The sequence below is a fragment of the Lissotriton helveticus genome, chromosome 4_1, assembly GCF_964261635.1.
Source record: "Lissotriton helveticus chromosome 4_1, aLisHel1.1, whole genome shotgun sequence".
In the NCBI taxonomy this organism is placed as follows: Eukaryota; Metazoa; Chordata; class Amphibia; order Caudata; family Salamandridae; genus Lissotriton; species Lissotriton helveticus.
Genome location: NC_136063.1, coordinates 1,565,869,143 through 1,565,891,243, shown reverse-complemented (window position 1 = coordinate 1,565,891,243; position 22,101 = coordinate 1,565,869,143). Strand labels below are relative to the sequence as shown.

Here is a 22,101-nt window from a genome sequence, read left to right as displayed (position 1 = left end):
ACCAGAGAGCCGAAAATCAAGATGGTTGCCTTTTTCCCCCCTTTTTCAATGTTATTTATTGATTTTTTAAATAACCGCACCCAACCATTCAGTGCCAAAATTAACCCGAGACTGGTTCTGTATCCTTTGATTATCCCTAAACCAAATGTGATACTTCTCTTAGGTGAATTGAAACTTGATGACAAGGATGGGCTTCATTAAAGTATGCTTCATCTGTCCCCCAACTCCAGTGTAAGAAAGGTATCCCTTCTTACTGTAGGCATGTGTTTCAAGAGTGATGTCCCCTGAGCATCTTACAGGCCACCTCATAGGCAGAAAACCACTTGTCAATGTCATCCCCTACCACATACCTGGGCACCAGATCTTTGAGTATGTGGACCTTCTTGTTCCCCTTCAGACACTGGGGGTATGCTGCTATCATTATTGCTAGACTCTACTTGCTTGGCTCTGATGTCGAGCTCTTCGAGACTTTGCTCATGGACCATTCTTCTTGCCTCCATCACCAGTTTCTTTTCATGGCTCTCTCTGCATCAGGTGTCTTCTCCATCTTGAGGTCAGTCATCTGCAGTCTAAACTCCTAGTCCACCTTCCTGTCTGCCAGCTCCTCTTGGGACAGGCCTTGTGAACACAAGTAGACATGTTACCCCCCTCACTTGAGTGCTGCATCTCAAAGTTGACATCCAGGCCCTGCTTCTACAGATCATCCTCCTCATTCCCATCCTCTGTTGCTGTCGGCAACTGATGAGCATCTGTCCATGCTCTGCAAGCTTTCTGAAGCTCTAACTTCTTGGTGCCTTTCTTGGTTGGAAGTCTCCTTTCCCTACAGAACTGCTTGAGCTCAACCACAGGATGGCGCTCCAGGTTGATGAGCTTGAATTCCATTTCTTCAGGTATGGTCACTAACAGTACGATGGAATGAGGGAAATTTGGAAAAGGCTCAATAGCCAACTAGGGAGAATTCAGAAGAACTCAAAATGGTATCAAAATTTTTATCTGTGATTTTATTGTAACACAGAATCACTGTATGGTACTGCACAATCACAAGTCCTAGTCCTCACCGCTGAACACCAATGTGGGAAATTGGGTTACTGATTGAGGGGTGTGAAACCCTACTCAAGCAATAACCACAATTCCTGTCAGGGTGAACTCCCAAGCAAACCCTGAATTAACCTGCGCTTAACCCTCTGACAGCTTAGCACAAAAGCTATCAGGCTTAACTGAGATGGAATATGTAAAGTATTTATGCAGCACTTCAAACAGTAATAAAGTAGAAACACAACACAAGAAAAATCCCACACCAATTTGAAAAATAGAGTAAAATGTTATTATTTGAAACCAAAACAAAAATCTAATCAGTAGAACCGGAGATATGCAAATGTAAAGATTACAGGTAAGTATAGTGCCAAAAAGCGCCACTTGCGGTTATCTATCCGTGTGAGACCGGGAAAAAGTTCTAGCCGACCATGATGGAGTGTGGGCTGGATATAGGGACCAGGTGAGTCCCGCTGAAAGTTACATTTAAATGTTCAGCGCAAAGAGTTCTCTTTGCAGTGGCAGGGCCAGGAGGAGCCGGGAGAGTGTCACAGATGGTTGTTCCTGTAGCATGAAGATCAGATTGGGCGTCACAGACGGTTGTTGCTGTAGCCCGAAGATCCCGTGTGGCATCAGGGATGGTCGGTGCTGGAGATTCGCATTGGGTCACTGCGGGCTGATGATGCTGTAGTGTGAAGCGCACCTTTCACGTTGCTGGAGGTCCCTTGTAGCACGAAGAGTAGAGTTCACTGGAGCTTTGAGTTGGTGCGGGTGGAAAAACCTTGGCGCAAACAGGCCGTTTGTGGTCACGAGGAAACCGAAACTTAAGGATTTCTCCTTTTCTTCGAGAGGGAGCTCAACTGATGCAATATCGAGGGTCTGAGAGGTATTTCTTGGGGATCAGGAACAGAGGCCAGCAGGCCTTGGGCATGTCCAGTTACAGGTCAGCTGGGCAGTTGTGCTAAGGCCTCTGGAGCTTATGTCCCTGTAGTTCAGAACAGGTCATCAGTCAGATAACTCTTGGAGTCACTTATGCCTGGGATGAAGGGTTCGAGTCCAGTCTTCCTTCTAAGCGAGCAGAGTAGCAGTCCTTCTGACATCAGAGCAGCACAACAGCCCTCTTCCTGTAGTATCCACAGGGTCCAATGGTGTACTGAAGAGTTTGGTCTGAGGGTCCAATATTTATACTTGGTGCCAGATTGAAGTCGGAGAAGGTTCTGGATGTTTCCACCCACACCCCATGGTGGCTTGGATTTTCCTGCCTCCCTGCTAAGGCCCCATCTTGTCTGAAGATGTAAAAGATTAACATCAAACACTTTGTGAGTGTGCATAGGCAGAGCCTTTGTGATGTGCAAGTGTTGGAGATGACCGCTCCATCCCCCTATCAAGTCAGAGATAGCTCATCCTGCCAACATCTATTTCTCCTTTGTCTCACTGTCTGGGAGCAATATGCAAAGAACTGTCAACTACACCTCGTCATTTGACCTTGGAAACAGGCACCAAAATGATTGGGACAAGAAATTATCAACTTCTAAAAGTGGCATTTTCAGATATGAGACTTAACATCTGACTTTACCATTAAATAAGACTTTACATTCTAATTATTTAGACACCAATCTCAATATTCCTGTCTGATTTCAATTGAAGATTTTCACTTATTAAATGTAATAAGGTAATCCAATCTTATCCTATGTGAAAGGAAGGCCTTGCAGTAGTGAAAAACAAGTTGGAGTTTTTTTTTCTACCAGTACATGTAAAAGTTTAAAGTATATGTCAAACGTATTGAATACACTACCCCCTGCCCTACAGGCTGGTTAGGGCCTTCTCTAGCGGCGACTTGTATGTATTAAATAGGATGGCTTAGGCCTGGCAAGAGATTTGATTTTTGGATGAATAGAACAAAATTGGCAATTGCACACCAAAAAGTACAAATGACTTTTCAAGTAAAGCTAAAATGTTTCTCGAAAAAAAGTTTTTCCTACTAGTGCGTGTTACACATTGTAAGAGGGGTGCCAGTCCCTCATGTGAACATGAATGTATGGGGTTATTCAAGCGCGATAGCGTTAAAATGACCATGTGCCCAGCTGGTGAATGTTAAGCTCACTTGGCAAAATTTCTGCCAAATATATTTCAAACTTTCATGCAACATGTAACAAAAAACAGTATTCAAAAAATATCACCATAAATTTTTAGTCCAATTTGTGAAACACTGAATTTTCTGAATATCTCATTAAATTCAGTACAATAATAATTGCATCATGATAACTCGTACATCCAAAGTAATTACACAGTCATAACATTATTGCAATATCTTGATGGAGATAGCGATTGACCTTCGGCCCAATGCATTTCGGAACCTTATGTCCCTTCCTCAGGGGGCCACTGAAAATAGAAACATAAACAATTTGTCATTTTGTGGTTGTTGAAGCAATGATACATCAACAATGTTGTGTAATTACTTTGGATGTATAAGTTATCATGATGCAATGATTATTGTTCTGAATTTAATGAGATATTCAGAAAATTCTGTTTTTCACAAATTGGAATGAAAATTTATAGTGATATCATTTTTTGAATACTGTTTTTTTGTTACATTTTGCATGAAAGTTTGAAATATATTTGGCAGAAATTTTGCGAAGTGAGCTTAACATTCACCAGCTGTGCACACGGTCCATTTCAGGCATCTTGCTTGAATAACCCCATACAAGAGATTTATTTTGCCAGGTCAAAACAGCCGCGTAAAGAGGCTGCAATGGTAGGCCTGAGACCTATTTAAAGGGCTACTGAATTTGGTGGCACAGTATGTATGTATTTACTTGACAAGTTCTGGGTACATGTAGTACTACTTTACTAGAGACTTACAAGTAAAAATAAATGTGCCAATTGGGTGTAAGCCACTTCTACCATATTTAAAGGAGAGAGCACAAGCATTTCAGCACTAGTTAGCAGTGGTAAAGTGTGCAGAGTCCTAAAAGCAAACAAAAACGGGTTCAGAAAGCAAGAGGGTGAAGGCAAAAAGAGTGGGGATGGCCCTGCAGAAATGGGCAAAGTCCAACAGCCACCGCTTTGCTGTGGAGTCTTTGTAGGCCCAGGAATGCACAATACAATAAATCAGCATTTGTAAAGCGCAGGAGCTACCTCAAACAGAGGTGTCCCGGCTCTAGCGTGATCCTGCAACAAAAGATACTGGGTCTCCAAAACTGAAAAATTTCACTGGTCCCGGCTAAAGAGCCATGTTTTTAGGGCATGTTCTAAAGAAGTTGGTAGTCAGGCTCCAGTCTTACCCTATGCCAGTGATTTGAGAATTTTCTCTACCAAATCCTGACAAATTTCTAACACTATATCTACCGTCTTTGCAGTACTTTCTCTTCACCTTGCTATACAATTACCCAGAAGTCTCGGTTTCAAGAGAGCAGAACCCTCTGCCCCGAGTGAGGTCTCTCCAGATCTTTTAAGATGAACTCTCTTCCACCTGACAAGGTCAGAACTGGTGCCAGGGCACCAGATGCAGTAGCTCAGAGAAGCCCTAAATGACAGCGTACATGAAGGCGATTGTGAACAGTGCAGTGAAAGCTAAAAACATACAGGGCTAATTGTTCCGGGACACAATAGTTTAGTTATGCTACACAGGCAGTTATAGCGCTGGCCATAGTGAGGAATCCTTCCAGGTCAGTCTAGGAAGAGTTCTATAAAGACCTTCTTCGTGCTTAAACCGGTGTCTGGAAACAGCAGTTGTTACAACTCACTTACTTGTGCTTCAATTCACACCCAGCTTTTTGACCCATCACTTTTATTGTTATTCCCTCCTCCCTTCAGTTTAGTCTGTCCCTATCCCCTTTGAACTTTGATTGTTATTTGTTGTTGTTGCTTTGTTTACATTCATAGTTTCTCTTTACCTGTGCTTTAGCATCTTCTCCTTTAATTTAAATGTTCAGCAAGTTTCCTGGTATATCTGGGGACTAGATGCAGTCCGCCCAAACTCCACACTTTGTATATTAAATCCATCAATTTGCTTGGTCAATTTAATGTGCTTTTCTTTCAGATTTTCTTCATTGCTGTGAGCCTTATCTTTCAGCAGTGAAGTGGCCATTGCTCAACTACTGTTCAAGATGCTGAGCCATTACCATTGTTTCTGCTAATTCATCCTGGGCCTTCCAGCCAACTACCTACTACTATCTATCTCACTCTCTCCAAACTCCCATTTCGTTTTATACATGGTTTAACTCTACTCTCCTGGAGTCTCAGATAGCAGGTGGGTAGACCTGCATGGGGAGAAGGAAGGATTGAGGTCAATATTATGCACTTGCTTGTACAAATGTTTGATAGATGGTTCTCTTTCTTTCTGAGGTTGGAGCCCAAGGGCAGAGCAGGGCTCTGGAATGAATTAGAGGAGACCCTGTCTGCCCTATTTTGTAAAATCAAGTCAGAAGAACAAATGTTAAGGCTCTCTGTTTGTTATGCCAATTGTCCTGCACCCCTAACAGATAGCTAAATAGCTAGTAGAACGTTTAGTCCTTCAGTCACTGTGAGGGCACACTTGATACATAAATAATGTGATATATATTTACCTGCCGTATGGGTTTGCTTTAGTTGCGACTTATTAATATCTAAAAATATGGTTCCTTAAACCCCAATCTGTCACTAATTGCTGCTGGGTTGATAAACTGCAGTTTGATACTGGTATATTGCAATACTGCCAAAGTCTGTCAGCTAAAGTTACTCCTGAATGTGTTTAATCATTTGCCCAACCTGTAAATTATTGACAATTTAGGTTAATTGGCTGTAGTAACTGTGATGCTCCTTGATCCAGCATTTTCTGGGCACTTGCTTAGCATTGGTCCTCCAATAGTCCTTTTTGTTCGACTTAGAGGTCATGGAAGTTAACAATTGACACAAATCAAATTCAGTTAACAGTACAATACATTTGGATACACATTGAGGACCAGAAATCAGTAGCTATGGGTTAAGAAGGTTTATTACAAATATAAAATCCAGTTCAGATACAGGACTCTTAAAACCATGCTATAGAGGTAAAAAATATTCATAGGCAGTCCTAACCTGTGTAAGAAATGAAGACAGGCTAATATAAGGCTAACAAGCAATTCAGTTACAGCAATACAAAAGATTAAAAGTAATATTTGGTGCTCAGAGAAGAGTCGCAAGTTCTGTTGTCTATGCATGAATGAATCTAGACTACATATGATAGAGTTCCTTCTAAAGGATGGTTCTAAAATCTAGTCTCCTAAATCAGAAATTTCCATAAAGGAAATTAAACAAGGCAAGGAAAAAAATTAGGGAAGGTGTTTGCATTTCAGAAGCTGGGCCATTAGCCTTCTATGGGTCAAGAAAAGAGTGTTAGTCTAAGCCACACTTAGGAAAGAATCAAAGTAAGAAAAAGAGCTCTAAACCTCTCAAAGTCCAGGAAATCTGTGGTAAGGAAACCAGAAGGGATCAGGATAGCATCTGTCAAGGTCACAAAGGGGCTTCTGAATCTCTCACGGGGTGAGCACTAAATTATAACACCCAAAGTTGTATAGGTAACACCCCCTTTGAACGCATCATCTGGGGGTCCATTGCTCTTGTCCATTTCTCATGTTGCAGACAGCAAGACTGGGGGAACGTCTCACACTGTACATGGGAACCACATCTTCTCACGCACAGGTTAGATTGCAATATTGCTGAATAGGCCTTTCAGTTGACACTCTGGTTCCTCCTGTTCTTTCGTCAAAATCTTCTTCTCAGGAACTCTCCTTTATCACTCGTACAGTAATGTACCTATTCTACAACTAGAAATGCATGTGAATTCCTGAAAGAAATGTCATGTTTGCAGAAAATGGAAACCGCATTTATGAACCCTACACAGGAGCTGTGCGACAAGCACACCCACTTCCACAGCAAGAACGCAACCGTATACAGAAACTTCGAACCCCAACTCACATCCACGTACTTCCTCGACAGATATGCCACTGCTGTTGCTGAGACAAACCATACACTGACCACCTGGAACATCATCTCTACCCAAGACATCACCTACACCATGAAGTCCATCCACTCTGGAGCTCTCACAAAACCATGCCTGGAATACATTGTCAACCTCGGAAACCAAAGGATCAGCCAGGAACTTAGCAACCTACTCAACACCTCTATTACCACCGAAACATTTCCTGATGCCTGAAAATGAGTCATTCAGACCACTACTTGAAAAAACCCTCCACCGACCCCAGTGACTTTAAAATCTACCAGCCGATCTTGTTGCTGCCATTCCCAGCGAAGGTACTGGAAAAGATCAATAACGATCAACTCATGACAAACCTGGAGCAGAACCAGCTAATTTATGCCTCCCAGTCCAGCTTCCACAGAAATCACAACACTGAACCTGCCCTGATTTCAGGCACTGATGACATCTGAACCCTCCTCGACTGAGGAGAAAAAGCAGCCTTGATCCTCCTTAACCTCTCGGCAGACTTCGACACGGTATCCCACCAGACACTGATCAAAAGTCTCCACCACTTCGGCATCCAAGGGGACGCACTGAAATGATAACCTCCTTCCTCACAGGAAGAACCCAGAGGATTCAACTCCTACTTTTCAACTCTGAACCCAAAGAGATAATCTGCGGTGTCCTCCAGGGCTCATCCCTCAGCCCAACGCTCTTCAATGCATATATGACCCAGCTGGCAAACAGAGATCCCACGGTTTCCGTATAATTTCCTACCCAGACGACACCCAACTCACCCTCTCACTCACCGATGACCCCACCACCACCAGAACCAACTATCACAGATGCATGACAAACATCGCCGACTGGATGAAGAACTGTCTGCAGCCGAACACAGACAAGACAGAAGTTCTGATCTTTGGCAACAGCAGCAACACATGGCACGACTCCTAGTGGCCATCAGCTCTAGGACCCGCACCTACTCCCTCCAACCACGCCAGAATCCTCAATCATCATTGACAACAAGATCACCATGAAATCACAGTTTAACGCTGTATCCTCTGCCTGCTACCTCACTCTGCGCATGTTATGTAAGATCTTCAAGTGGCTTGTGACACAAGCCCTTATCACCAGCCGACTGGACTACGGCAATACTCTCTACGTATGCCGCACACCTTCTGCAGTGACTTCAAACCATACAGAATGCCGCAATTGACCCATCCTCTGCCTTACCCGATGGGACCACTGCACGCCCCACCACAGGGAACTCCACTGACTCCCCATACAGAAGAGATGCCAATTCAAGCTGTTGACAAACGCGCACAAGGTTCCATACAACCAAGGACCCGCCTACCTTAACCACTGTCGGAACTTCCACCAATCATTGAGAAGAATACATTCCGCCTCCCTTTCACTTGCCCATACTTCGCGCATCTACTGAAGCAGAAGTGGAGGATACTCAGGCTCTTGCAGTCCCCGGAGGCTTATTCGAACAGCCAGGTTTTGAGGGCCATGCGGAATTCCGGAAGTGAGGCGATGGTCCAGAGGTGTGTGAGGAGGCTTTTGCAGGTCTTTGCTGCAATGTGGGGGAAGGAGCATCCTCCACTTCTGCTTCATATACAAAAGCAGCTAGAAAAATACCTATCCCAGCTGTACCTCACTGAACTCTACTTCCCAGACTTCTCAAGGATGACACCACTGTTAGGAAGGAGAAATTTCTCTACATGGAAAAAGTACTGATGATAAGAGTTAACATTAAGAGGAAAACATGGCGGCCGCAGGCTAGCGCGGTTTGCTCGTCCCAAATAGCCCTCTGATGCACCGTGGTATTGCCGGCCCCGAATGCTGAATTTTTTGGATGGAATCCTGTTTAGAGAAAGCGGAGCTATGAAGTAATTTGTACTTCTTGCGAGAGGGGCTGCCGCATTGTTTTTCTTCGGTTGGCCTGCTTTTTTTCTGTGTTTTCTTGTGGATGTGTTTGGCCGCAGACTTGCAGACTTGCGACCCCTCCCCCCGCCTCCCTGCCACGATGGAGACGAGCATCTGTGGAGCTCAGACGTGGCCGCACGGCGGTCGCTCGGGGGCTCCTTAGAGGAAGATCGGGCAGTATCAGACCGGGTGAGGCTGCTGGCTCTCAGCCAGTGCTCCCTAGCATATTCTCTGCAAATCCTGGCGAGGGCCCAGCTGGAAGTATTGCCGGTGAAGAAGAAGAGCCCGGGGCACTGGAGGACCTTGAACCCCCCGGAGAACCGGCACCGGTAGCGGCAGAGGTGCCTGGAAGTAAGGTTGGGGGGCGGGACAGGGGCGCAGGGGCTGTCGGCACTATGAAAACGACAAATAAAAGGCAGGCTCTTAAAAATACAATTAAAAAACAGGGGAGAGGACAGAAAGCCTGTAAAAAACCACAGGTCCCAGAAAGCACTGCAAGGGTTGAGTAATGGACAAAGAAAGGAACAGTAGCAGATAAGGGCGTGGAAGTGAAGGGTGAGGATGTTACTGGGGAAGGGAAAGGCGCTAACCAGGGGGCTAGGTGTAAGGAAGTAGGCAAAGGTACAAAAACTAGGGTCGGTTCTCAGAGAGGGGCTAACAATAATTACTCGAAGAACACTGTACGTGTCACCCCCTCACTGCGCTCCTTTTTTAAAGTGTTACCCCAGGTATTAGACATCTTACCAGTCATAGCTGCACCTACACCCACACCTACGCCCACATCTACGCAAGCACCTGTTCCTGCTCCTTTCGAGCCCATTTCCATCACAGAGCCAGGGATGGTTGAACCCTCTCTCGTCCCGGAAATTGCAGCTGATGCTGTTGGTTTTGCTGAGAGTGTATTAACAGTATTGGAAGAGGTATTATCTGTTGACAAAGGTGGGGATGATCTGGGCGGAAAGGGGGTTGGAAACACGCTTGAGGCCCTTGTTGCATCAATTACATCAATGAGGGAGGAGATAAGATGCGACTTTTTGGTTTTTAAAGCTAGCTAGAATGAGATAAGGGCATCATGTGAGGACCTCGAGAGGAAAGTGGACGGTCTATGTGAAAGAACAAAGGTGCTGGAGGGCTCTGGGGGCTGTTGAAGTCCAACCTAGAGATCGCTGAGTCAAAAATCCAAAATCTACGGAGAGGGGGATGCTATGCGGGACGAATCGTTGGAAAACTACTCACGGCGCAATAATCTTCGGCTCTTGAAAATCCCAGAAGGAAAGGAAGGTGGAGACGTCAAGGCCTTCGTGATCAAACTACTGAAGGACTCCCTAAATCTCGAAGAGACAGCCGAGGACCTAGAAAAAGACACACAATGGATACATCTGGATCCTTTCCATCTAAATCCTGGTAGAACTAAATCTAGAAAGATTTTGATCAATTTTGATCAATTTTCTCACATACACCCTAAAGGAGAAAATACTAAACCATGCACTGAAAGCCAAAACGTTAAAGGGCCCAGATTTCTCTTTTGAGGTACGGACTAATCTCTCTAAATCTACATTAGACAGGCAGTGGAAGCTTGGCCAGAGAATGGACAAGTTTAGGTCCTTTGGTGCAACGGTGCAGATGCGGTTCCCCGCATTTTTATGTGTGATGTATAACAACAAAATGCACAATATTCGATTCCCTCTTGAGGCCGATGAGCTGTTGGAATCCATTGGAATTCACTCTCGCTCTCAGGGCGGAAGCTGATATAGTAACACTTAGATTTAGTTCTAGTATCTGTTTTTGTTCCAGTCATCACCTATACACGTATGTTATTCTATCGGCTTGAGAGTCCTTGGTTGTATGTTACTTTCCTTTTTAGGGTCAGCGAACAGAGGAAATGTTGGGTAGTAACAACTTAAAAAAATATATATATATACATATTAAAGGAAAGAATTGATGTTAATAATCACAAAGAGGTGTTACTAAGAATCAAAAATCTAAAAAAAAATAAGGGGGAAAAGTAAACCAACTAAATTAAAAATAAAATAAGGGTTTTCCCTTTCTAAAACTAGGAATGCTTCTCTGTAGTGTTTTCTCCCTGTTCTCTGGCAGGCAATTTGATTGGCCCCAGCAGTACAATGCGGTGCAGAATGGGAGGGCTGTTAGAGGGCGTAAATCTGGCTCTACACCAGGCCGGAGTAAGTTTGGGAGGGTTTTCCAAGAGGGGGGGCACGGGTGGGGGTATTCTTGGGTGGGGGGGAAATGGCAAAAAATCCTCATGAGTCTTTCCTTTTAAATTTCTTCACGTGTCCGAGTTGTACATATATCCAGGTTCAGTTCAATAAGGGTGCCAGGTGGTTGAGCCCAGGTTACTGCGACTATGAGAGGAGCTTTGCAAAGGTGAGGGAGATGGAAGTAATATTATGACTTCCATTCAATATATGTCCTGGAATGTCAATGGTCTGCGCGTGAGGAGTAGAAGAGATCGCATTCTACAATATTTGAGAGACTCCCCCGCGCAGATCATTGTCATACAGGAGACACACCTCCTTAAAGCAGAAGTCATCACATTACTAAAAAAGCAGAGATGGATCGATACATTTATACGTACGGATCATAATGCAAACATCAGAGGAGCCCTCTTTATTTTCAAAATATCAGCAAAAGTCCAGATTATGGACTATAAAGAAGATCATACTGGGAGATGGCTCCTGCTGAGCATCTCAGTAGATGGCTGGATTTGTACACTAGTGGGCTACTATGGCCCAAACCTAGACGATCCGTCTTACTTGGATATCATTAGGAATCACTTGGTTCCCTCCCAAGACCCCGTAATCTGGGTGGGCAATTTTAATATTGTGCTTGACCCTAAATTGGATAAATCTACCAACTCTAGAGCCTACATCTCTTCTAAATCAAGGCAAACTCTTAAAGCAATTATGACACAGCCTGGTCTGGCAGACCCGTGGAGGGAAAGGGTGGGCAATAAATTGGGGGTTTCCTTTCGGAATCTCAAATATAACCATAAATTTAAAATCGATTATGCCTTATTCAGTTATGGTCTTAAAGATTCATTGACTGCGATAGAATACCTCCCTTCTCACTTGTCCGACCACTCGGCTCTTATGTTTACTTTAAGATCAGACTTGCAGATTAAACATCCATCCTGGTCTTTTGATCGGAATATTCTACTGGAAGACGAAGAAGTTAGCTTCCTGGTAGCAGAGACCACATTTTATTGGAGATCAATCTAGAATCTGCTGTCTTAGCCACTGTGTGGAAGGCATTGAAAGCTTTTTTGAGAGGCAGTATTACCAACAGAGCCTGTCACAGGCGGAAGATATACAGGGAGAAGATAAAAAGTTTAGAGCAGGAGATGAACCTAATCAAGCAGAAGCTCGGTACCTCCATGGGCTTGCCAGACGAGCAAAGGAAGCTCGATGAGTTGAGAAAACAACTGGAGAATATCTTGCAAGAAAGGGTGGCTAAGAGATGGGAGGCTAGCAAGATTTCCCACTTTGAGTTCGGGGAGGCAGCAGGCAGGATTCTGGCGTGGAAAGTCAAGGTTGACCAAGCCCAAAATTACATTAGAGAAATAAAAGTGGAAGGGGAGGCTGTTGTCAGGATCTCTAACTCGTAGATTGAGAGTGCCTTTTTGGATTATTTTGAGGGGATTTACAGGGAGGATATTCCTAATGACCATACAGTAAGGGATACATGGCTTGATAAGATCTTTCTGCCAACCCTTTCAACAGTGCAGAGTAACTGTTTAGAGATGGAGATATCGGAGGCTGAAGTGAGCAAAGCCATAGGGCAACTTAAACAAGGGAAGGCGGTAGGCCCTGATGGACTACCTGGAGAGATGTATCGAGCGCTAGGCGGTGTTATTCTCCCAACATTGACGGCCCTTTGTAATGGGATTCTTAGGAAGGGGGAAGCTCCTCCAAAATCTAGGGGAGAGGCGACTATCGTTTTGATCCCTAAGCCAGGGAAGAACCCAACAGAGTGTGGTTTCTATCGACCAATCTCGCTTCTGAACAGCGACTATAAAATCTTTGCTACCATCATCTCTGCGAGATTGGGGACTGTAATAGGCGCAATTATGCATCCGGATCAGAAAGGTTTTATTAAAGGGCGTCAGCTATCACATTTAACACATGACTTGGTGGGAGCAATAGATATCGCTTCAGCTTTTTCCCTTCCATTGGCCACCCTTACTTTAGAGGCGACAAAAGCCTTCGATAGGGTCAACTGGCCCTATCTAGCCGCAGTTTTGAAGAAATTTAATTTTGGTGAAGGCTTTTGTCGAGCTATTACTCTTATGTATGGGGCTCCATCGGCATGGCTGTTAATTAATGGTGTCCTGACAGAATCTTTTAACATCACGAGGGGCACGCGGCAGGGCTGCCCGCTCTCTCCCCTCCTCTTCAATTTGTACATTGAACCGTTTGCCCAAGTATTGCGGGCAGAGGAAAATATTCCTTCTTTCAAGTTTGAGGAGTGGGAGAGGCGGGTTGCACTTTACGCAGACGGCATTCTCATCTTTACGTCTGACCCGGATCTATCATTTCCCGCTGTTATTAAGAGGGCGGAAGAGTTTGGCCGTATTTCAGGATACGAGATCAACGCCAGTAAAACAGAAATTATGGCTTGGAATATCCCCAACTTACATCTGGGGATGACCACCTCCATGCGATACCTTGGAATACGGATTACTCAAGATGTTGGAAACATCGTACAAAATAATCTTGATCGAGTTTACAACGAGTGTAGAAAGCTATTAAAATCTTGGGCACTCCTTCCACTTACCATATTGGGCAGGGTAAGCTTGATAAAGATGACTATCCTCCCCAAATTCACATTTATCTTTAATACCATCCCCCTCGCCTTTGATGCTAAAATCTTGGATAAGTGCCAGCGAGAAATCAACTCCTTTATTTGGAATTATAAATCAACCAGACTGGCATGGAAGAAGTTGAGGAGGGAAAAGGGGGGGCTTGCACTACCTGATATACAGCACTATGCATGGGCTTTTCAGTTGTCCCACTCTAGAATGCTTTTAAAAACACCATCTAGCTCATCGATAGGGACAATGTTTAAAGCCATGCTGGTCGGAGCGGACTTGCCAATCGATGGTTTCCTGTTTAAATTTGGGGGCCAGAAATTCTTCAAAAAAGTCAAGTTAAAAATCTTTCAGTCCCTGGCGAAAGCCTGGGTACAGATTAGAAAGAGAATGGGGCTGCCCTACTATTCAAACTTTACACCATTGTGGAATTCCCCAGGCCTACCGTTATGTTTAAAGGATAGCTTGTCTATTCCAGTGAAGGATGGGGTGAAGATGGGGTGAGTTCCTGGTAGAAGGGTCCTTGAGGGATGGGAGGAGCTACGGGAGCAGGTTGGCCCCGGTCTCTCTAGATTTAAGTTCATGCAGCTGGATCGCTGGGCTAGGGCCTTGTGTCGGAAAGGGGTAGCACTGGGGAAAGCCACCAATCTGGAACAGCAGCTAGTAGAGCGAGCTAGGGGAGGTAAAGAGGTAGCTTTGTGGTATTGGAGGTTGTTGGACGAGGTTGACGGGGAGTTTGCTCTACCTGACGAGCTGTGGGGGGAAGAGCTGGGCTTTCAGTGCGAGGAGACTTGGATAAAATCATTTACTCTCCTTTATAAAACCGTTAAACTGGCATGGCTGAGACGTAACCATCTGTTCATGGTACATCGGGCATACCTCTCGCCCCTGAGGCTCTCCAAATTCCTCCCAGGAAAGAAATGTAACAAATGCAATCTCATCGAAGCATCAGATGTACATATGTTTAAGGACTGCCCTTACATCGGCCAGTTCTGGGAAGAAGTGAAGTCAACTCTAGACTCTATCTTAAATATATCATTGTCCATCACTCTGCCATTAATAATCTTTGGCTTGGATGCTCGCATCACAGGCCAGGCAAGGTCCTTTTTGTTTTATGCAATTCTCCTGGCCAGGAGACAAATTTGTAAAGTTTGGGTAGAAAAAACGGCTCCATCACATAGTGGCTGGTTGATGTCCCTATATGAAACATCTAAGGTGGACTTGACCAGATCCTGCAGTAAACATAAGTTGGCTTTTTGGGACTTGTTGGTCCAGTGGAGATAGCACTCCGGGTTTTTTTTTTTTTTTTTTTTTCCCGGGTCCTATGATTATGCCTATAACACTCCATGGACCCTGGTCTCCTCGGTTCGCTGTCGGTCCCACATGTTGAAAAATACCTTGATGGAGTAATTGCAAGCCCACTCCCTCCCCCTCTTGTTTCCTTCAGGACTCTTTTGCCACCATTGTTATCTAAACATGCCTGTTGCGGGAGACAACTAAAATCTTAAGTTTCCCGATGATGGACACGCAAGGTGGTTGGCGTTTCTTGAAAAGAGGGAAAGGCAAATGAGGAAAAAAAAAAAAAAGAGTTAACATTAAATATTTGGAAGTCCAACACTGATACAGTAGTCTCAGTATTGTGGGACAATTAAAGTTGTTGATAACTGTTGTCAATAATGGAAAGTTACATGATGACCATACTGGACAAGTTGTTTAAAAATTCATATCTTTCTCCTATGTTGTTGAGATAGCCTGTCACCACAAGACCATTTTCAGCTCTCTGAAATACTAACGATTCCAAATATGGTGCCATGTCTGGCCCAGAATTCAGATCTGTCATATAGTGGCATGTCATTTTCTATCTTCCCCGATGTTACAGTAGGTTTCATGAATCAGATAAAGAAACTTGGTTAAACATAGATTATGCAATGCTCCATCTGGCTTAGGTGATGATAAAACTGAAAAGTAACCAGATCAGTTTTGGTGACTCATAGTTGGCTATGGTCTTCATTAAGTAGCATGTCAATGGAGAATACTTCTTCATGCTCACATCATTGCCTCCTCTGCTGGGTCCTACACTGGCCTATCCTAAATGGCTTGTATTTCATCATTTCAAATTATTTGACATATAATGGGTTACTAACTGTGGCAGAGCCAGGCTGTAGATGAAAGGATTGCCCTCGTGCATTTCACATATCAGTAGTGGCTGCCCACAAATGCGCTGTCTTTCCACAGATTAATCTGTGCTTAAGTGTTACCTTGAAGTCTGTTAGGATGATATTCTGAGAACCATAATGGGTGGCAGGAGGGTTGAAGGGTGGGCAAGTTTGGGGACTTTGATGCCTTACCTCCACTGTTTTTACCTTTTTTACTTACTGTCTGTCACTGTACAACACTCTTGTAGGCTGCAATTTCACTGTATTATACATAGTAATACTTTCTGTATTTCTAGGTGCTGATGATTTTGCCATACTGGAATGGGGTGGTTGGCTTCAATTTCCCTGATGACTGTAGGTTCTCGCATTGCAGTGCGTTGCTACAATCTCTATAGGTTTTGTTGCGTACCAACACTTATTGCCAATAAGAGCACACCCTTTGTGATGCAACACTGAAGAGATTCAATCAGATGTTAACCTGGATTGCAAGAAGGCCAGAAAATGATAGCAGGAGTGCCTATGCATATATGGCACGTCAAAAAGTTGTTGATCTGGAAGGACATAATCACATAGTCCAAGTCGACACATATGGTCCCAAAGTAGGTTGCCTTTATTCAATTCATGACTTAAAGTGAGAATGCATTGACTTAAATTGTGGCCGTTTGAGGCCGTTAGAGAACGGTAGAGACCGGACCGGGCCATTCCCCTTTGCTCTACCATTGATTGCGCAATCCTCGTTTCTTGTTCGTATCATTCCATGAGGAACCCAAGGTATAGACGCAATGTCCGTGCGCGAGTGTAGAAACAGGGCAGCTAAAGGGAAGAAGCTGAATGGGACTCTTGATGATTTTATAACTAGAACTAATACTGCCATTGATGTGGAAATCAATAAAATGCAGCAGAGAGTCTCTATGGACCTTGATGCAGCTAGAAGAATATCCCAGGAGCTGTCCCAAGCGAGGAAATCATCCTTAGGCCATCTTGCCACAGTCAAAACTCCAGAGCGCCGGGTAGGTACTGCTCCTATTCTGACGCAGGCAGTTGTCCACCAGATGCCGGTCTCCCCACTCCCAGCCCCTATGGGGGGGCTGCCCCTTCCACCAACTACCACTCATACCCCTTCTTTGGGTGGGGTGGAGCCGGCTAAGGGGTCCCAATAGAGTCATCACCTAACCCCAAGGGGGAGGCCGGGAGGAATCCTTTCACATTCAAAGAGGGTACTATCCAAAAGCGCAAGCGTCACACGACATCTGCCTTCTCAGGCGAAGGTTGCAAAGGCCCAGATCCTCACGGGTCCTAATCCTCTAGTAGGGGGGGTGTCCATTATACCGCCCCATTCTTCTCCCCAAGTATTACCACCTACGGGACATTCCAACACAATTACTGCAGAACCTAGTCGAGCAGCTTCAGAGGGGGAGGATTTAGTAATAGAGGATGAGAATGGTGGGGTGCCAGTGTGTGTGATAGAGGGAAAAGATGTGGAATTCTTAACGATTGTCTGGGAAACACTTAAGAAACTTCTAACCCCCCTGGAAGTCAGACTATCCAGGGGGATAGTCGCCCTTGTTGGTTCCAGGTTGGATTATTGCAACTCTCTCTACATGGAGTCCAACAAGGGCCTTATACATCGGCTGCAAATCGTGCAGAATGCTGCTGCACGTTTTGTCCTAGACCTCTCTAGAGCTTCTTCTGCTACTACTGCGAGGAGAGACCTTCATTGGCTGCCTATTCAGCACAGAATTTATTTTAAAATTCTGTATCTGGCCTATAGAGCTCTCGAGGATGGACCTAAAGGCGCCATTAGCTCCCTGCTTACTCGGTACCATCCTGCAAGGAGGCTTCGCTCTTCGGGACTATTCCAGCTTGTTGTCCCTCGTTTCAAGCTTACCAGATGGGGAGCCAGGGCCTTTTCTGTCGCCGCCCCCCAGCTCTGGAACATCTTGCCTATGGAGATTAAGACTCTACCCTCTTTAGTGTTGTTCAAAAAGGCATTAAAAACGTGGTGCTTTTCAAGGGCCTACACTGGCTGAACCGTAAGGTCTTTGTTATGAGCTGATACTGTAATTAGGCGCCTTGATGCCCACTGGGCTAAGTCTGCGCATGATAAGACCCCTTTATTATTTATTATTATTATCCCGCATAGAAAATCAGCTGCTTGAGACAGAAAAGAGCATTCTAACCTTAGCAACTCTTAGCATAGCTGATAACAAACTGAATAGCACACCTGGCCCAATCCACCCAACACCAACAACCACAGTCATCCCACATGTGGCTCCTGTGACCAAACCTATTCCTAAACCTCGAAACAAGGCAGTAACAAGCAACACCATTAATGTGGCAACGGAGTTACCCAAGCAACCGCTTGCACAACCAGTCCCAGCCACGAAGGCCGTAGTCGCCACTAGGGCTAAAGTACAGAAGTCCTACTACCCTAACACACAGGGGGTGAAACATAGGGAGAAACAACGCGGGGGATATATCGACCTCCCCCCCGGATGTTAGGCCTTATGTAGTGGTGCTAACAGGAGTCCCGGAAATTGCATATCACCAGCAGGAAAACTTTGTGTCACTGAGAAACAAGGTAACATACTGGCTAAATGAAAACAGGCCGCTACCCGTCCACCTGAGAAGTAAAATTCTCATGGTGCGAAGGGTACCATGGATAGGCACCTCGCACAAATCTATCTCAGGTGACTGTATAATTGTTTCTTTTGATGACCCCAATACAGCACATCACATATCCACATGGAACGATTACGGGGGGAACTCGACTATAGTAGCTAGACCCCTAACCTACTTTTATCCCCCGCTTTCACGTTCCAAAAACGGGGGGAATTGGCCTTTGTCTAGAAACCACGCATGGGGTGACCCAGTAGATAGTTGGCAGGGCACACAAGGGAGTTGGAATGGGGCACCTACCTATAATAGATTTGGTTGCCTTGAAGATGTTGATTGACTCACTGGCAAGGTGTTTTGCACAACCTATTCTGAGGACTTACCTTCCCCCCCACCTGAATCTGTCGATGTGCTATCTTCAAGTATGCCCGAAAACTATAACTTACCAGAAAATAGGGCCTTGCCCAACGAGGGTAGAGTTGTTAAATCTCGACTATCTGATATAGACCTTGAATCCCTTAATGATAAGGTAGGTCTGGTAGTCCCAGCTCATCATAATGTCAAGGGTAATTTCCTTCCTGGGGAGTCGTTTGGAGCAGGGAGGCTACAGATAGAGGGATTGATGCCTCAAGATCTACCCCTACTCGAAGTGGCCGACCGATGTGGGGGAACTCAGGCCAGCTGCCATATTTCATCGCTCCTGTCGTTTAAGGGGGGGGGGGCTAGCATGCCCCCTGGTGGTGGTGCCTGGTAATGAGATTGTTTCCCTGACCACGGTTGAGTCCCCTAGTATTATCCCCAGTACTATCCCTAGTATTGTCTTTTCCCATCCCACAAACGATCAGGTGCGGGGCCCAGAGGGAACTGATGTGGAGGGTCTGAAGGTGCTCAGCTGGAACATAGCAGGTCTTGCGCGGAACATAGACATACCCGACTGGAATTCATTTATTGAACCATACGGGTTGTGCCTATTCCAGGAAACCTGGTGCCTGGAACCATGTCATAAGGTGGGTTTCACCACCTACTTTGTTCCAGCGACACAAGCCCAGGGAGGGAAAGGCCGTCCTTCCGGTGGCCTACTTATTTGGGCAAGTATCTCGCTGGGTCTTACTATTAGGCACATTGTCAATAAATCACCGGACCTACAGAGAATTTCAGCTAGAGGGCCACATGGGGGGAATAGGTTTGAATTTTTTAACATCTATGTTAGAGGGGCGAGGGCCGGATCCTCCACACTGTCTTTTACGGGTATTGAGGAGGGTCTTAGTTCTTGTGCGCCCGACGCTCTAGTGATACTAGCAGGGGACTTCAACTGTACGTTTGAACCCCTGGCTGGTGAAGATATATTGGGCACCTGGGAAGACGATGCCAGGAGAGGCATTCCACCCCTCTCACTGGCCCCTATTAGAAGCTGGTCCCAAAATGCCATCGACCTTAATGCCCTCTGCCTGGAACATGGCCTTAGGGCCACCAATGGCAGAACTAAATCAGACCAGTCAGGAGCTCACACGTTTAATAGAGTGGGTCACTCTTCGCAAATTGACTTCATTCTATTGAACTACAGTCTCTGGGCACATCTAATCGATATGGAGGTTGTCGAGTCTTCTGCTAGCGACCACAACCCCCTATTCCTGTCCTTGTCTTCCTTCATGAGGGGTTTGTCTCCAGCCCCAGCCCCTCATGCTTGGAAAACAACACACAAAGTAATTCCATCTAATTGTGGCAGACGCTTAAAATGGAACACCTTCGCGGCAAAAGAGTTTAAGATCCGGGAGGCCAAATTTATAATGACCAATATCGCGATGCGGTTAGACTCCTTAGGACCCAACGATCGAGATCATGAGGTTCCTAACTTGTTCCCTGAAGCTACTATTGCGCTGGGCAAACTTTTTGTGGCTTGCCCTTTAGGCTCAAGGGGCAGCGGAAATGGTAGACCCATGCGCAATCCGGGTTGGTTCTCACACGCCTGCCGTGTCGCCAAAAAGGAGCTGATCAGGGCGGTAAAAGCCAAGGATGGAGCCCAGATTAGCTCCGCTAGGCGTAACTATAGAAAGACTTTAGCAAAGGCAAGGGCTGAGTATGAGAACTCGTTTTGGCAGGACCTACTGGCAGCTAGTCTCAGGAAGGACTCTAAAGGCTTCTGGGATCTAATAAGAACAAAGGACAAACCCACGGACTCGCTCATAACATGCAATATAACCGAGGGAGCATGGTTCGACCACTTCTCCAAGCTTTATGCAGCGACTGAGGGCCCCGTGTCCATCGAGGTGTGGCAGCATGCCTTGGGTAAATTGGAGCAGAGTGAGGAATTCCAATTTACTTGCAAAGAAGTTGAAGGGGCGATTAAGTGCCAGGTCCCCAACAAGGCGGCGGGTCCGGACGGCCTCCCAGGGGATCTACTGCATGTTAATTTAGCCGAGTGGGGGAGACTTATTGCCTCCGTAATGAATGCTGGCTTGGCTGGTGCGGCCTTACCAGATTCATGGAGGGCTGCAGAGGTCGTCCCTATCTTTAAGAAAGGGAACCGGGACGACCCTGCAAATTACCGCCCTATAAGCCTCCTGGATTCTTCGCAGAAGGTGGCAGGCAAAGTTGTCTTAGGAAGAATCACGCAGTGGGTCGAAGAAAACAATATTCTGTCAGACTTCCAAGCCGGTTTCAGAACTGGCACGGGGACGATCGAGCAAGAATTTCGGTTGCTGATGCTCTACTGGAAAGTGGTTGTACTGGGCAAAGGCTGCCTGTATTTGGCATTTATAGATCTAAGGACAGCCTTTGACCTGGTCCCACGCAACCAGCTTTGGAGCGCTCTCGATGCACTAGGCATTCCCCCTTACCTTTTGGACATGCTGATAAGATTCCACGCAGACAACTTTGCACAGATCAGGTGGGGAGTTCAGGGACAAAAAACAGCGCGAATTCCTGTAAATAGAGGTGTCCGCCAGGGCTGTGTTTTGGCCCCCACTCTGTTCTCATTATATGTTAACGGAGTGGTGGAGCATCTGCTACAACATCCAGCAGACGCACCATCCCTGGCGGGCAAGAAAATACCTACACTCTTATTTGCAGACGACACCCTCCTGATCTCTAAGTCACCAGTGGGCCTGCAGAGTCTTTTAAACAGCTTTAAGACCTTCTGCGACTCAAGAGGCCTAGTCATAAACACGGGGAAAACGAAGTTCCTGGTCTTAAATCCCCCGAAGAAGTCTGTCAATTCACCTACACTTGACTTAGTCCCACTCGAGAGGGTTAGGGAGTTCGATTATCTTGGTATCCGCCTCTGCGACTCCATGAGTTGGAAATCCCATCTCCAAAAGATGTTGTTGTCCCATAAGAGAGTGACAGGTGCCCTTCTTAAGAAACATCGTGGCTCCTCCTATAAACCAATTGCACCGGCCCTTGATATCTACAGGGCACGGGGTGTTAGTGCAGCTCTCTATGGGGCAGAATTATGGGGTGTGCAGAATGTGGACCAGCTGACCCGTTCTGAAAATAAATTTCTTAAAGATCTAATGGCCCTTCCTCATAGTACCCCAACCCTCCCTCTCCTTCTAGATACGGGCACTCGCCCTATTAGCGATCAAGCGAGGCTGCGTCCGCTC

General features: G+C 45.6%; 1 protein-coding gene across 1 annotated transcript in view; it reads left to right on the top strand.

The window, feature by feature from the left end:
• The window catches only part of PKD1L1 (polycystin 1 like 1, transient receptor potential channel interacting), a 1,793,388-nt gene that overhangs the window by 330,117 nt on the left and 1,441,170 nt on the right, over nt 1-22,101 (top strand). The gene's annotated exons all lie outside the window — the stretch shown is intronic.